We start from the raw sequence: 13,295 nt of genomic DNA, 5'->3' as shown, positions 1-13,295 counted from the left end.
AGGAAGCAAATTTTCTCCAAGCCAGTTTGGCTAGGGATCCTGGAGGTTTGTGGGGTTTTTTGGTCATCTTCTGGGCATGGAACAGGGGTCACTGGGTGTGGGGGGAGGGGGAGATATTTGTGAATTTCCTGCATTGTGCAAGGGCTTGGACTAAGGTGACCCTGGAGGTCCCTTCCAACTCTATGATTTTAAGGACACCGGTTTAAGTGGCTCACGGACGCACCACCTGTTAGTTGGGAAGCTGGTTAGATTGCATTGCGGGGGGGGGGGGGGGGGTCAGTCTTTCGGGGGAGGGGCATTTCTGTGGAATCGCTGTTTTCCCAAACTGGGTTTGCTGTTCCTGCAAACCAAACGGGGATTCCCGCCCTGTTTTCAAGAGACTATTTTCACTTTCGTGTAACTAGAGCGACATATGGAGAGGTCCGAGTTGTAATTCCGGGAGGGGGGTGGTGGTTCTGTAAACAGAGGCAGGTTAAATGGGGTTTAAGATGCGGACATGAATCCGAGCTGCTCGCGAGGGTCAGCCACGGCCACGGCTTAGGGTCACCTGCCCCCTTTCCCGAGTATAAATGAACGTGTGCTAAAACCAGTTTACTGATATGTCTTAAATCGGCTTATTGGTCACCCGGTGGAGAGTGAGAATGCAGCCCGGATCCCTGCCCTTGTTGACTTGGAACTGAATCCCGCGGATCTGCGGCCAAATGTCTCTGTTCGTGGCTGCCGTCGAAAAGTTTGTCAATGCGGCTCCTAATTGAAGAGGAAAAGCCAATAGAACTCTGGCCGGGCAGATTCGTGACAGATGAGTGGGCTGGCGGCTGCTGTCCCTTCTAGAACCTCCATGTACCTCTGGGGACCAATGTTCCCTCTAAGCTGAGTTAGTGTGAGCTAGCTCACAGTTTTTTAGCCTCCGGCTCACACATTTTTGTCTTTGCTCAGGAAGGATGGCTCCAGAGCAAACTAATTTATGCAGTCGCCAAATCAGCTGCTCACAACTTTAATCCCAGTAGCTCACAAAGTAGAATTCTTGCTCACATGACCCCACAGCTTAGAGGGAGCATTGCTGGGGACACACATTTGGGGAGAGCTGTTGACCTGGTTATGAGCATCCAGAGATGCTCTCAGTGACAGTTACCAGATGCTCTGGTAACCACATACTAAACATTGGTCTGATCTGTCCCAGCTTCTCTTCTGCTGTATTAAATACAGGTAACTAAATACATCTAGATCTGAAGCCACAAGGAGGTTGCTTAAATCCCCCCCCCCCTTGGTAGTGAGGACTTCATGGATTCTCGTATTTTATGGAAGAACCCCGACCGGTTCCTTCAGCTTTGCAGCCAAGAGTAGGGGAGAGAAAGCAGAGAGAACCGTAAACCTTTGGTTTGTCAGAAATGACACCTCAAGAGCTGCCTGGCGGGAGTGGATTGTGCCAGTAAATTGCTCTGAATCAACACGGAGGAGTTTGTTTTGACTTGTTTTGCCCAGCTCAGAGACATAGCGACATCATCATCCCACGGCCTAAGCCCCTCTAAAACATAGGACAGGATGAGATGAAGACCAAAGAAAGCTGGGGGTGGGGGAGAGAGGACTCTGTGGAGTGGGGTGGGAGAACCGACTGAGCAACTGCCTTGTTTTGGTCATGGGAAGGTGGTGACCTGGTCATAAGATAGTGATCTGGCGAGTGAGAAATAGACTAGTGATTGCTCCTTCCTCCCCAAACAGCCTGTAATGATTTATACATGGGTAAGTGATACAGTTGTTGACGGACAAGAGGAACGTTTTTTAAGAGGGAGAAGGAAGCAGGAAAATGGGAGGAGGTATGGCGGCTTGCCGGAAAGGGGAAGAAAAACTAGTGGGGGAGGGAAAATGAGATTTTTTTTAGAGTTCAGGTTTTTCTGCAAACCTGGGTGTCCCCCCCCCCCAGTTTTGTAGAAAGATAAGTCTTGTCTGTACATGGCCCCAATCTCCAGGTGTAAGCATCCACAGATGGTGTCATGTTGAGGATTAGATATGTTGATTATGTATTGTATTTATGGTATATTAACCCTTAAAGGTTATGAGCCAGATTTCTGTGGAGGGAAGTTCTACGGGAGATCATGTAGATTGCCTAGATAAGTGATCCCTGTGTGGTAGGCATATAGGGTACCAGACATGTGGGTACTCCTTTTCGGTGAGGTACGAAAGGGTAAGAAGGGTTATGGGCTCCAGTGCTTGGGAAGTAGAGCCCTAAAAGTTCTTTTTATAACTATCATTCCTCCTCCCTTATATATGCAATAGCCATATGCCACCATTGGTATGAGAAGTACTTAGGAATTGGTACCACAGTCTTAATTTGTATTTTCTGTAAAGCAGGCCCTATTGATTTCAGTGAGAAGCCTTTCCAAAGAAAACCCTGTCAAAGCATCTCGGTTTTTGGTTGTGGTTCTGTTCACTCTTGGGAATAAGCATCATTGGTCTTGGTGGGGTTACCTCTGAGTAAGGTATAGCCAGTTCTTATGATTTCATTGCATTTACCTGAGAGTTACAGGTAATCTTACCAAAGGTGTGTTGGCATAGGGGAAAGACTTGCCTACATTAAAAAGTGGCTTCCAGAAGAATGTGGGGAAAGGATAAGCCTTTGACAAAGGATCCAAGCTATTCAGTACCCTCTTGCTGAGCAGAACTTTGTACCTTTGGAGCATGTAGACCATCTAGGTAACTTAAGTGGCAAGGTCATTGTTGCACCTGAGATCTAGGTTATTTTAAAAGGGCCCCAGTGGTCACATTGATGTAATACATTTTACATGATAGTAGACTCAGGATTTAAAGTCTGGGCAAGTATAACCTTTTTTACTAACTGGGGGGGGGGTATTCACTTGGAGGTTTTTAAACTTTTTGATACACAAAGTATCTTCTTAGCCAACTGAATTCTGACAGTGAAAGGGCTCAGAGACCACTGAGTGATACTGAATTCTTCATCAGGGCAACCTCTTCCACTCAACCATATGGAAAGCGTCTTCCCTTTAGTTGCAAGATGCTGTTCAATTTCTCTCCATATTACTGTTGTGAGATGAAGAACTGGAGACGCGTGTCCTATTTAGTGTTTAACAAGAATTGGCTGAGTAGCTCCCGAGATGTTTTGCAAGGTTCCAGAGTGACTCAGAGCTATTCCACTTTACTTGCTGGAAGGAATTTTGTTGTCTAGTGTTCCCGTGAAATGTGTAGGTGTCTTAACTTTTGACCTCCTTGTGCAGACATACTTATACCTCTTATTCATCTCCAAACACTCCCCCCCATAAAACTTGCACCCTTTCCCACAAACTTAAAATATCCCAAGTGGAGATGAACGGCCCCTTGTTCCCAAATACTTTGCCTCTTGTTTGTTTAGAAATCTCCTACTTTTTTTTTTTTAAGTCTGTTGACTTTATAGGCGTGATTGTTTCGAGCACTGTGAGACTTTGATCCATGGGTTTAGGATGAGGTTAATGCCTTCTGTTCAGCATGAGAACTGCTGGCATCTGAAATAATCCAGCAGATACTGGTGGTGTAACTAATCCACCACCACCCCCGCCTTCAACTGAGTTCCACTGGAAGAAATTAGCATCTTTTTAATCAGATGAGATTCCGTTTGAGACAGGCGGTACTCACGATCGCCCATTTCTATCTCTCACTGTTTTCCAAACACTATGAAAATCATGCGCTTTCCCTTCTTAGCTCAATAGCTGTAGCTCGTTCGGACACTGAGTAGTAAAATGTTTTGCATATAGATGTAAAAATGTCAGGTGTGAACAACTGTTTATGGGTGTGCATTGTACATGTCTGTTAGAGCATGATTCGTTGTGAACCCTTCGGATGCATTTTCAGTGGCAAATGTTCTTCCCTTGTATTGCTCTTTGCGTTTTCTCCCTAAATCCCGCAACTTGTGAACAGTGTTCCCTCTAAGCTGAGTTAGTGTGAGCCATCTCACAGGTTTTTTTTAGCCTCTGGCTCACAGATTTTTGTCTCAGCTCAGGGAGAATGGCTCCAGAGCAAATTAATTTATGCGGTAGGCAAATCTTTAAGGACAGTAGCTCACAAAGTAGAATTTTTACTCACAAGACTCCACAGCTTAGAGGGAGCATTGCTCGTGAACCCAAGGAGCTGCCTTTCACTGAATCAGACTCTTGGTCCATCAAAGGCAGTATTGTCTGCTCAGGCTGGCAGCGGGTCTCCAGGGTCTCAGGCAGAGAGGTCTTTCCCATCACCTACAGTATGGTACTTTTAACTGGTAATGCTTGGAATTAAACCTGGGACCTTCTGATTGCCAAGCAGATGCTCTACCACTGAGCCACAGCCGCTCCCCTAAAGTCTCCGAAAAGGGCCGTGTGAAGTATATCTATGGCAACAAAGAGAGACCATTTGCAGTTCACTTCTGTTTCTCAAACACGTAGTCAAATGACCTTTTGGAATAGGTGACAGACTGTGATGTGCTTCTATCCTGTGGCATTTAACAGCTGCCCAGCTGCTTTGAATTATACATATGCTGACTCAGACCCTTGATCTGTCTCCTCTAGTACAGTAGATGTACTTTTCCCCAAGGATCTGGGGCAGAGGGTGTTTCCCAGAGCTGCTACCTTGAGGGATGCCGAGAGGAGGAAGGGGTGAAACTTCCTGCTTCTGATCGGATGCATGGCTTCTACCTACTTAAATATGTTCCCTAAGGCACCTGGATGGCCCAGGCTAGCCCAGTCCGGTCAGATCCTGGAAGCGAAGCAGCATTGGCCCTGGTTAGTATTTGCATGGGAGACCATCAGGGAATACCAGGGCTGCAATGCAGAGGCAAACAATGGCAAACCATCTCCGAACGTCTCTTGCCCTGAAAACCCTACCAAGTTGCCATTAATTGGCTGTGCCTTGATGGCACTTTTCCCACCGTCAAGGCAGGTTGACTGCTAGGCAGGGCTCTTTTTGTAGAAAAAGCCCAGCAGGAACTCATTAGCATAATAGGCCATACCCAACAGCAGAAACTCACTAGCATATTAGGCCACACCCCTGACAGCACAGCTCATTGACGCATTAGGCCACACCCCCATGTTACCAGAAGTGTGCCCATCCAGCCACACCCATCTTTTGCTTCTTATTCTGTTTACCTTGTTTGTTGTCCAGGGCTTCTTTTGTAGCAGGAACTCCTTTGCATGTTAGACCACACACCCCTAATGTAGCCAATCCTAATGAGTTCCTGCTGTTGAGTGTGGCCTATTATGCTAATGAGTTCCTGCTGGGCGTGGCAAACTCGGGAGCCAGCCGGAACTCCGTTCCTGTGCGTTCCTGCCCCAAAATAGCTGTGCTGCTAGGGCTAAAAACTACTGTGTAGACTAAAGGAGAGTTGGCTCATATACTAACATGGTGGTTGAAGGACCCTTGGTACAGCATCCTCAAGTTTTCAGCCAACATGACAGTCCCAGCCAGGGGCTTTCAAGGTAAGTGAGAAGCAGAGATGGCTTGCCATTGCCTTCAAGGTAAGTGAGAAGCAGAGATGGCTTGCCATTGCCTTCCTCTGCAGAGCCTCAGTTGGCAGGCTCCCATCCAAGTACCAACCTTGCTTAGCTTCTGAGATCTGGCAGGATCAAGCTATACCATCCCCGGGGCTTTTTTCCTGGGGAACACACACTGGAATGGAGTTCCAGAACTTCTTTGACAAAACTCTTTTTAAAATGTTTAAAAGTTCACGGGTTTTCAGTATACAGACTGAAAACTTCATTTCCCTCTTGAGAGTTCCGGCACCTCTTTTTTTTAAATGCCCATACCATGCCACCCTCAAGTTGACTACTTGGGTTCGAAACCACAGCATAGGCTAAAGGAGAGATGACTCATAGATAAATGTGATGTATGTTTGTTGGCTTGTTTGATGTATACCCTGCCCTCCCCGCCGAGGCAGGCTCAGAGCGGCTTACATAAAATAATATATAAATACAATTAAAATGCATCATAGGTAAAGTAAAGGTAAAGGTTCCCTTGCTCGAAAGCCAGTCGAATCCGACTCTAGGCTCATCTCTGTTTCAAAGCCGAAGAGCCGGCGCTGTCCGAAGACGTTTCCATGGTCATGTGGCCGGCATGACTAAACACCAAGGCGCACGGAACGCTGTTACCTTCCCACCGAAGCGGTACCTATTTATCTACTTGCAATTTCTTGCTTTCGAGCTGCTAGGTTGGCAGGAGCTGGAACTAGAGACGGGAGCTCACTCCGTCATGCGGCACACTCGGGTCTCGAACTGCTGAACTACTGACCTTCCACAGCCTGCAGTTCAGCGTCTTAACCACTTGAGCCACCGCAGCTCCTTAAATGCATCATAAAAGCAACCAAAAACCATAAACAAATGTTTGGGGGATCCATGCAAAAATGCTAACTAGAAGCCTTGGAAGCATGATTCTGATGCACTTGGGAACACCTCTGTGGGATCATAAGAACATCAGAAGAGCCCTGCTGGATCAGACCAGTGAGGGTCCACCTAGTCCAGCCTCCTGTCTCACACAGTGGCCGAGTTCCTTTGGACAGCCAACAACAGGGCAGAGAGGCCGAGGCCTTCCCCAGATGTTGCCTTGTGACACTGGGATTCAGAGGTTTAGTGCCTCTGAATGTGGAGGTTACCTTCAGCCTTTGATGGACTTATCCTCCATGAAGCTATCTAATCCCCTTTTAAAGTGGTATGGTCCTGTGGCCCTCCACCCGAAGGTGCTTTTTTCCTCTGTCTTCCAGCTGCTTGATCGTAAATAATGGCGTGGGGTTGGGGGACCCCAGGTTTGGCCTCAAATGCCGCCTGCTTCATAGAGAGAGGGCAGTATCCTATTGTGTGCTTAGACTAGCCTCGGTCTGTTGTCCCTGCCCTTCAGATGAATTCCTTCCATAAATCACCCGTGCTTTCCGCTGCAGTGAAATGGGCAGAAGGCTGAACTCTTCCAGAGACTTTGGTGGATCATAAGATGTCAGCGCCTCGGTAATTATGGGTCTGCTAATCTGTGCCTTATTAGGCTGGCTGCACCTCAAAGGCCCAAAGCGTTCATCTTTGTGTGTGTCTGCTTTACATTTATAAGGCAGCACGGAAGTTCTTGTGTGTGTTGCATCCAAGAATAACCGTATTCACTTCTTTTGCTTACTTCAGTTATATCTTGCCTCTCTCCCAATGCAGCTTTGTATTCTTTTCCTCTCCTCCCGTTTGTCCTCACAACCCTGTGGGGTAGGTTAGGCTGAGGGGGTGCGACTAGCCCAAAGTCATTCCGTGAGCTTCTGTGGCCAAGTGGGGATTCGAACTCGGGTCTCCCAGATCCTACTCCGATACCCTAGCCCCTACACCGTGCTGGCTCTCCCCCAACTAGTCAACTGTAGTGACTAGTGTGTCAGACTGGGACCTGTTAGGCCTGGCTCTAGATCCCTGTTCTGCGATGGGAGTTTGCTGGCTGTGCTTGGGTCGGTCACGCTCTCTCAGTCCTACCTCACAGGGTTGTTGTGAAGTTAAAATGGAGGACAGGTGAACCAAGTAGTATAAATAAATGGGTGTTGGTCTAGGTATTTTAGCAGGGGTGGGCAAGGAATTCCGCAGTGTTCAGTGCTGCCCATTTCTCTGACTGGTGGGAAATTAAGGACCTCAGAAGAGCCCTGCTGGATCAGACCACTGATCCAGCATCTGTCTCACACATCCACTGATCCAGCATCAGGTCCAGCATCCTGTCTCACACAGTGGCCAGCCAGTTCCTCTGTAGGGCCAACAGCAGGGCATGGAGGCCGAGGCCTTCCCCTCATGTTGCCTCCTGACTCTGTGAATCACAGAGGATTAGTGCCTCTGAATGTGGAGGCTCCAGGCACCACGATAGATTTATCCTCCATGTATCTTATCTAATCCCCTTTTAAAACTGTGTATTCTTGCGGCCATCACTACATCTTCTGGCAGTGAATTCCACATTTTAATGACTCCAGGGCAGTGGGCTCTGTGCTGGTTCTCTTTCAGAGGAGACAACGCTAGGCCTTATGGCAGTCCATTGGCCGAATCTTGGGCAGAGTCCCTGCATCCTAAAGCACTTTAGCCAGTTCACAATTTTCTGCTTCTCACAGTCTTTCACACACACACACACAATCTGCTCTTTCTTCACTTACCTTTCTGCTCCCTTCCCCAAAGGCCTGATGGAAGTAGCCATCAGCGGACCAAGGGGTGGGTGGTAGTCCTTAGAGGAAACGCCCAGAGTAGTTCAGGAACATTAGCATTCCTTTGTTATGGACCCCAGCTCTGGGCCCCAGCTATTCCACTTCTTTCTGCATGAGAAGAGTTGGGAAATGGAGCCAAGAAAAGCCGAAGGTTGTGACCAAGATCATGCAAATTAAATAACTGTGTGCATTGGCTTGTAGCCCTGACCTGGATAGGCAGGCTAGCCCGGTCTCCACAGATCTCAGGAGCTAAGCAGGGCCAGCCCTGGTCAGTGTTTGGAAGAGAGATCACCAAGGAATATCTGGGTCATGAGGTGAAGGCAGGCAATGGCAAACCACCCCTGGATGTTTCCTGTCTGGAAAACCTCACGGGATCGCCATAAGTCAGCTGTGACTTAAAAATTGGCCTGTTTGGGGTGATATATTCTGCTTCCCTTAACTGTTCAGAACTGTGAAACTCCACACCTCCGATCAAGAGAATTCCTTCCCTGTCTCCAAGCCTGGTCCTCCAGAATTCTCTTGGGTTTCTCCTGGCCCCCGCCCATTGCTCATATCCTGTCTTCATTGCCTTAGAGAACATAACTTGATTTTGCAATGGAAGCCAACATTCTTTGGCTTCTGGATTGTGCACCTAATAATACCAGTTCCTGGAGGTGCATGGTCTGGCATACGACTCATGGGCTCCATGCAGTCTTGCTCTGGGTACCCGCTTGCCCCAACTATTCAGAAGCTGAAAAAAAGCTGTTGGGCCATGCAAGACTAAGCTTTGTTTGGGGGCTGTTGGGGGAAGAGGGTGTAGAGAAAGCAACAGCGTTTTGACAGGAGGTCCCTGTTTGTCCAGGGCCAAATCTGTGCCTCAGCTGGGACTCCTTCACCCTTGAGGATGTGCGTTCTCTTGATACAGGGGCAGGGCTATTTTTGGGCAGGAACGCACAGGAACGGAGTTCCGGCTGGCTCCTGAGCTGGCCATGCCCAGCAGGAACTCATTAGCATAATAGGCCACGGCTAACAGCAGAAACTCATTAGGATTGGCCTAACATGCAAAGAAGTTCCTGTTACAAAAAAAGCCCAGGGTTTTGACAGCAAAGCAAACAGAATAAGAAGCAAAAGGTGGGTGTGGCTGGATGACCACACTTCTGGCAACATGGGGGTGTGGCCTAATATGCTAATGAGCTGTGCTGTCAGGGGTGTGGCCTAATAGGCTAATGAGTTTCTGCTGTTGGGTGTGGCCTGTTATGTTAATGAGTTTCTGCTGGGCTTTTTCTACAAAAAAAGCCCTGTACAGGGGTGTTAAAACAAAACCTTCACACATAGAACAGGCATGTTGGGCAAAAGGCTAAGTTAAAACCCTTTCCTTGGTGTCTAGCTTTCTGTGAACAGGAAGTTGCTGCTTCAGTGAGAAACGGATCTGTGTGTGACTGAGAGAGCATGGATTATATGCATGAGTATAAAAGAATGGGGAATAGGCATGGCAAAAAAATTGTACAAACCAAGGCTTACCTGCGGCCTTTTTCTTTTTTTCTTTTTGCTAGTCCCGATTTGTCTCCTTGAATGTGCACTCACGAGCCCTTTCGAGATAACTGATCTTTGGAGACTGAAGACACAGGGTCGGGGTGGCATTAGGGTTGCCAGCTCTGGGTTGGGAAATCCTTGGAGATTTTGGGAGTGGAGCCCAGGGAGGGCAGGATTTGGGGAAGGGAGGGGCCTCAACAGGCTATAATGCCATAGCGTCCAGCAGGGCTTTTTTGGTAGAAAAAAATCCTAATGAGTTTCTGCTGTTGGGTGTGGCCTATTATGCTAATGAGTTCCTGCTGGGCGTGGCCAACTCGGGAGCCAGCCGGAACTCCGTTCCTGTGCGTTCCTGCCCAAAAATAGCCCTGGCGTCCAGCATCCAAAGCATCCATTTTCTCCAGGGTTGTCAGGACATCAGTTGGAATAGCAGGAGATCTCCAGGCGCCCCCTGGAGGCTGTTAACCCCAGGGGGCATTGCGACAGGAAGCTGGTCCTTGACGTGTGCACATTGGCTTGAAGGTTTGTGGTGGCCCCACACCGGTACAAGTCTACAGGTATCAGGCTTTCTCTCCACACCATTGGAGTCATGCCTTTGTGTTTACATGGTGTGGGGCGAGAGGTGTCTACACACCTTGATTTGAAGGAGTCACGCCCAATGCTCCCTCTAAGCTGCGGAGTCTTCTGAGCCAAAATTCTACTTTGTGAGCGACTGGCATTAAAGTTGTGAGCGAGCGATTTGCCTGCTGCATAAATCAGTTTGTTCTGGAGCCATCCTTCCTGCGCTAAGACAAAAATGTGTGAGCCAGCGGCCAAAAAACTGTGAGCCAGCTCACACTCATTCAGCTTAGAGGGAACACTGGTCGTGCCTGGGACAGAGCTTGCCCCTATGCATGTCTGGTCTCAGAGGGTATGTTGTGTGGGGAGGGCTGTGGGCTTTCTGCAAAGCCCCTGCCCAATTTTCTGTGCTCATTTTTATTATGTCACTGAGGGCCAAAGCACTGGCCTGTATCATATATATCATAGGAGCTTTCCCTGGCAAGTAAAGTGATATCAAAAAGGTGTTTCACTGACTTTCAGTTTTGCTCCATTAATAGCCTTGTAGAGCATTACAGAACGATTCCTTTCTGCCCAGCCTTGGGTTTGGTTTGGCTCGGGGCTCTGCCCTGGCGGATGCGGCCAGGTGTAGTGGAGGGCCGGTAGACCTGACACCCAAAGTCTTGTTCCTGCTGTCAGACATCCTTTGGAGTCCGGTTGTCTTTCACAAGCTCTGTAGGCTCTGTACAGTTTTTCTCCTTTCCTGGTGAGTGGTAGCTGAGGCCTTTGCCAGGCAAGTCTGTCGTCCTCCTTTTCCAGTATCCATATCTGCTTTCCTTAGGGTAGGTTTGCCGGCTCCAGAGTGGGAAATACCTGGAGATTTTGGGAGGTGGAGCCCGAGGAAGGTGGGGTTTGAGGAGGGGAGGGGACTTCAATGGTGTGTAATGCTGTAGAGTTCAGAACCTTAAAAAGGTTAGTCAAGAACAGAAGAGGGCCAACTCTAAAAATCTAATTATGAAACATACAAAAATATACATGTATTTATTCAACATAAATTAAAATAACAAACAAGGGCCCATTCATACCTCATATACAAGTATAAAAACATACAAGGGCTAATTGTTCCAAAGTTTAACCACTGGGCAAAGAAAAGAAATACAAAAATGCAAATGAAGCCTCCAGTGCAATCACATGTCCAGTAGTACTTCTCTCTGGTCAACTATATATTCTTCTGAGATTGTACAGCCACATGTTCCCAATAAAATGTTCCTTAGGTTAAAAAGAATTGGTTTCTGGTCTTTATTCCATATTTTGTATATGTATGATTGTATGTATTTTTACATATCAGCCAACATGGTTCTGTCTGTATTAGACCTCTGAGGAAGGCCTATAAAGGCCGAAACGCGTTAGGTCTATCTTATTAGCCCTTGTATGTTTTTATATGAGGTATGAATGGGCCCTTGTTTGTTATTTTAATTTATGTTGAATAAATACATGTATATTTTTGTATGTTTCATAATTAGATTTTTTTAGAGTTGGCCCTCTTCTATTCTTGACTAACCTTTTTGGGTTCTGAATTCTAGGTTTAGGTTCAGTTTCCCCCCCTTTTTTCTTCTTTGTCCTTAATGCTGTAGAGTTCACCTTCCAAAGCGGCCATGTTGCCTGGAGATCAGTTGTAATAGCGGGAGATCTCCATCTACCACCTGGGGTCTGTCAGCCCTTCCTTAGGGCAATACACCCTGCCTCTCCCTTGCTCAAGCAAGCCTGAACATTTGGCATGATCTGAAGTAAAGTCTCCGGGCGATCTTCCCCGAGCTTTCCACTTTGTTACAAGCACACCTTAATGTTGTGGGACAGACCAGGCCACACTGCTTGCCAGAAAGGGCTTCCTGTGGCTCTGAGTCATCAAGGGAACTGGGATTCTTACTGGGCATTACAGAGGATTTTGGGGTGGACATCAAGAGGAGGAAGAGATTGGATTTATACCTCGCCCTTCACTACCTGAAGGAGTCTCAGAGTGGCTTACAAACTCCTTTCCCTTCCCCTCCCCACAACAGACAACTTGTGAGGTAAAAGAAGAAGAAGAAGAGATTGGATTTATACCCCGCCCTTCACTACCCAAAGGAGTCCCAGAGCGGCTTACAAACTCCTTTCCCTTCCCCACCACAGACACCCTGTGAGGTAGGCCGGGCTGAGAGAGCTCTGACTGAGAACTGCCCTGGAGAGAACAGCTGTGCCAGAACTATGGCTTGCCTAAGGTCATCCAGCAGCTGCAAGTGGAGGAGTGGGGAATCAAACCCTGTTCTTCCAGGTTAGAGTCCACGCACTTAACTACTACGCCAAATGAGTACAGCCTCCCAGAGACTGCTGCAACTGCACTAGGGTTGCCAGATACCTCCCCCACCCCCAGTGCGGGCAGGGGTCCCTTGGTTTTGGGTGCTCTTCGCCGCTGGGGGGGAGTTATGCCCCCCAAGCAGGCAAAAAGCTGGAAATTAACAGGCTGTGCCTATACCACCCAGAAGAGATGTAGACACGTCGGGGAGGCGACACTCTGCTTTTGGGACAAAAACTCTCTGGTTAGAAGCTAATTCTACCATAGCGGTTTTGCCCACAAACCAAAGCATTGCCCCCAATGTGCCTATATCACTTCTGGGTGGCGTAGGCACATCCTGCTTATTTCTGGCTTCTTCCCTCCTCGCTCCCAGTCACTTTACCCCCACCCGCTGGTCCAGTGGACCTGGCAACCCTAAACTGCACCTCACCAATAAAGCAAAGAGGCTGACTCCCTGGTGCCATCTTGCAAAGGAGGCCTGTAAGATCAGACCTTAAGATTGAGGTCTGAGGATTCTGCCTTCCATTCTTCGGCCTTCATAAATTTTGTACTGTTCAGCTGATGAAGGCTTCTGATGTGCTTAAAAGCTTTGTGTCAGTTCGGTTTGTCCTAATAAAAAAGCCACAGCGTGGATTTTGTGCTTGTTTTTACAGTAATGCTAACCATTGCTGCCTGGGGTTGCCAAGCTCCAGGTAGCACCTGGAGATCTCCTGCTACTATAATTGATCTCCAGACAATCAACATCAGTTCCCCAGGAGAAAATGG

General features: G+C 47.9%; 1 protein-coding gene across 1 annotated transcript in view; it reads left to right on the top strand.

Annotated features, from left to right (window-relative positions):
* LOC107120254 (ras-GEF domain-containing family member 1B-like) overlaps window positions 1-13,295 on the top strand; it is a 54,497-nt gene that overhangs the window by 363 nt on the left and 40,839 nt on the right.

Source organism: Gekko japonicus, unplaced genomic scaffold, assembly GCF_001447785.1.
Source record: "Gekko japonicus isolate JY-2015 unplaced genomic scaffold, Gekko_japonicus_V1.1 scaffold1274, whole genome shotgun sequence".
NCBI classification, from domain to species: Eukaryota; Metazoa; Chordata; class Lepidosauria; order Squamata; family Gekkonidae; genus Gekko; species Gekko japonicus.
The sequence above is the reverse complement of the archived record's forward strand: the minus strand, read 5'-3'. Positions and strand labels throughout refer to the sequence as shown.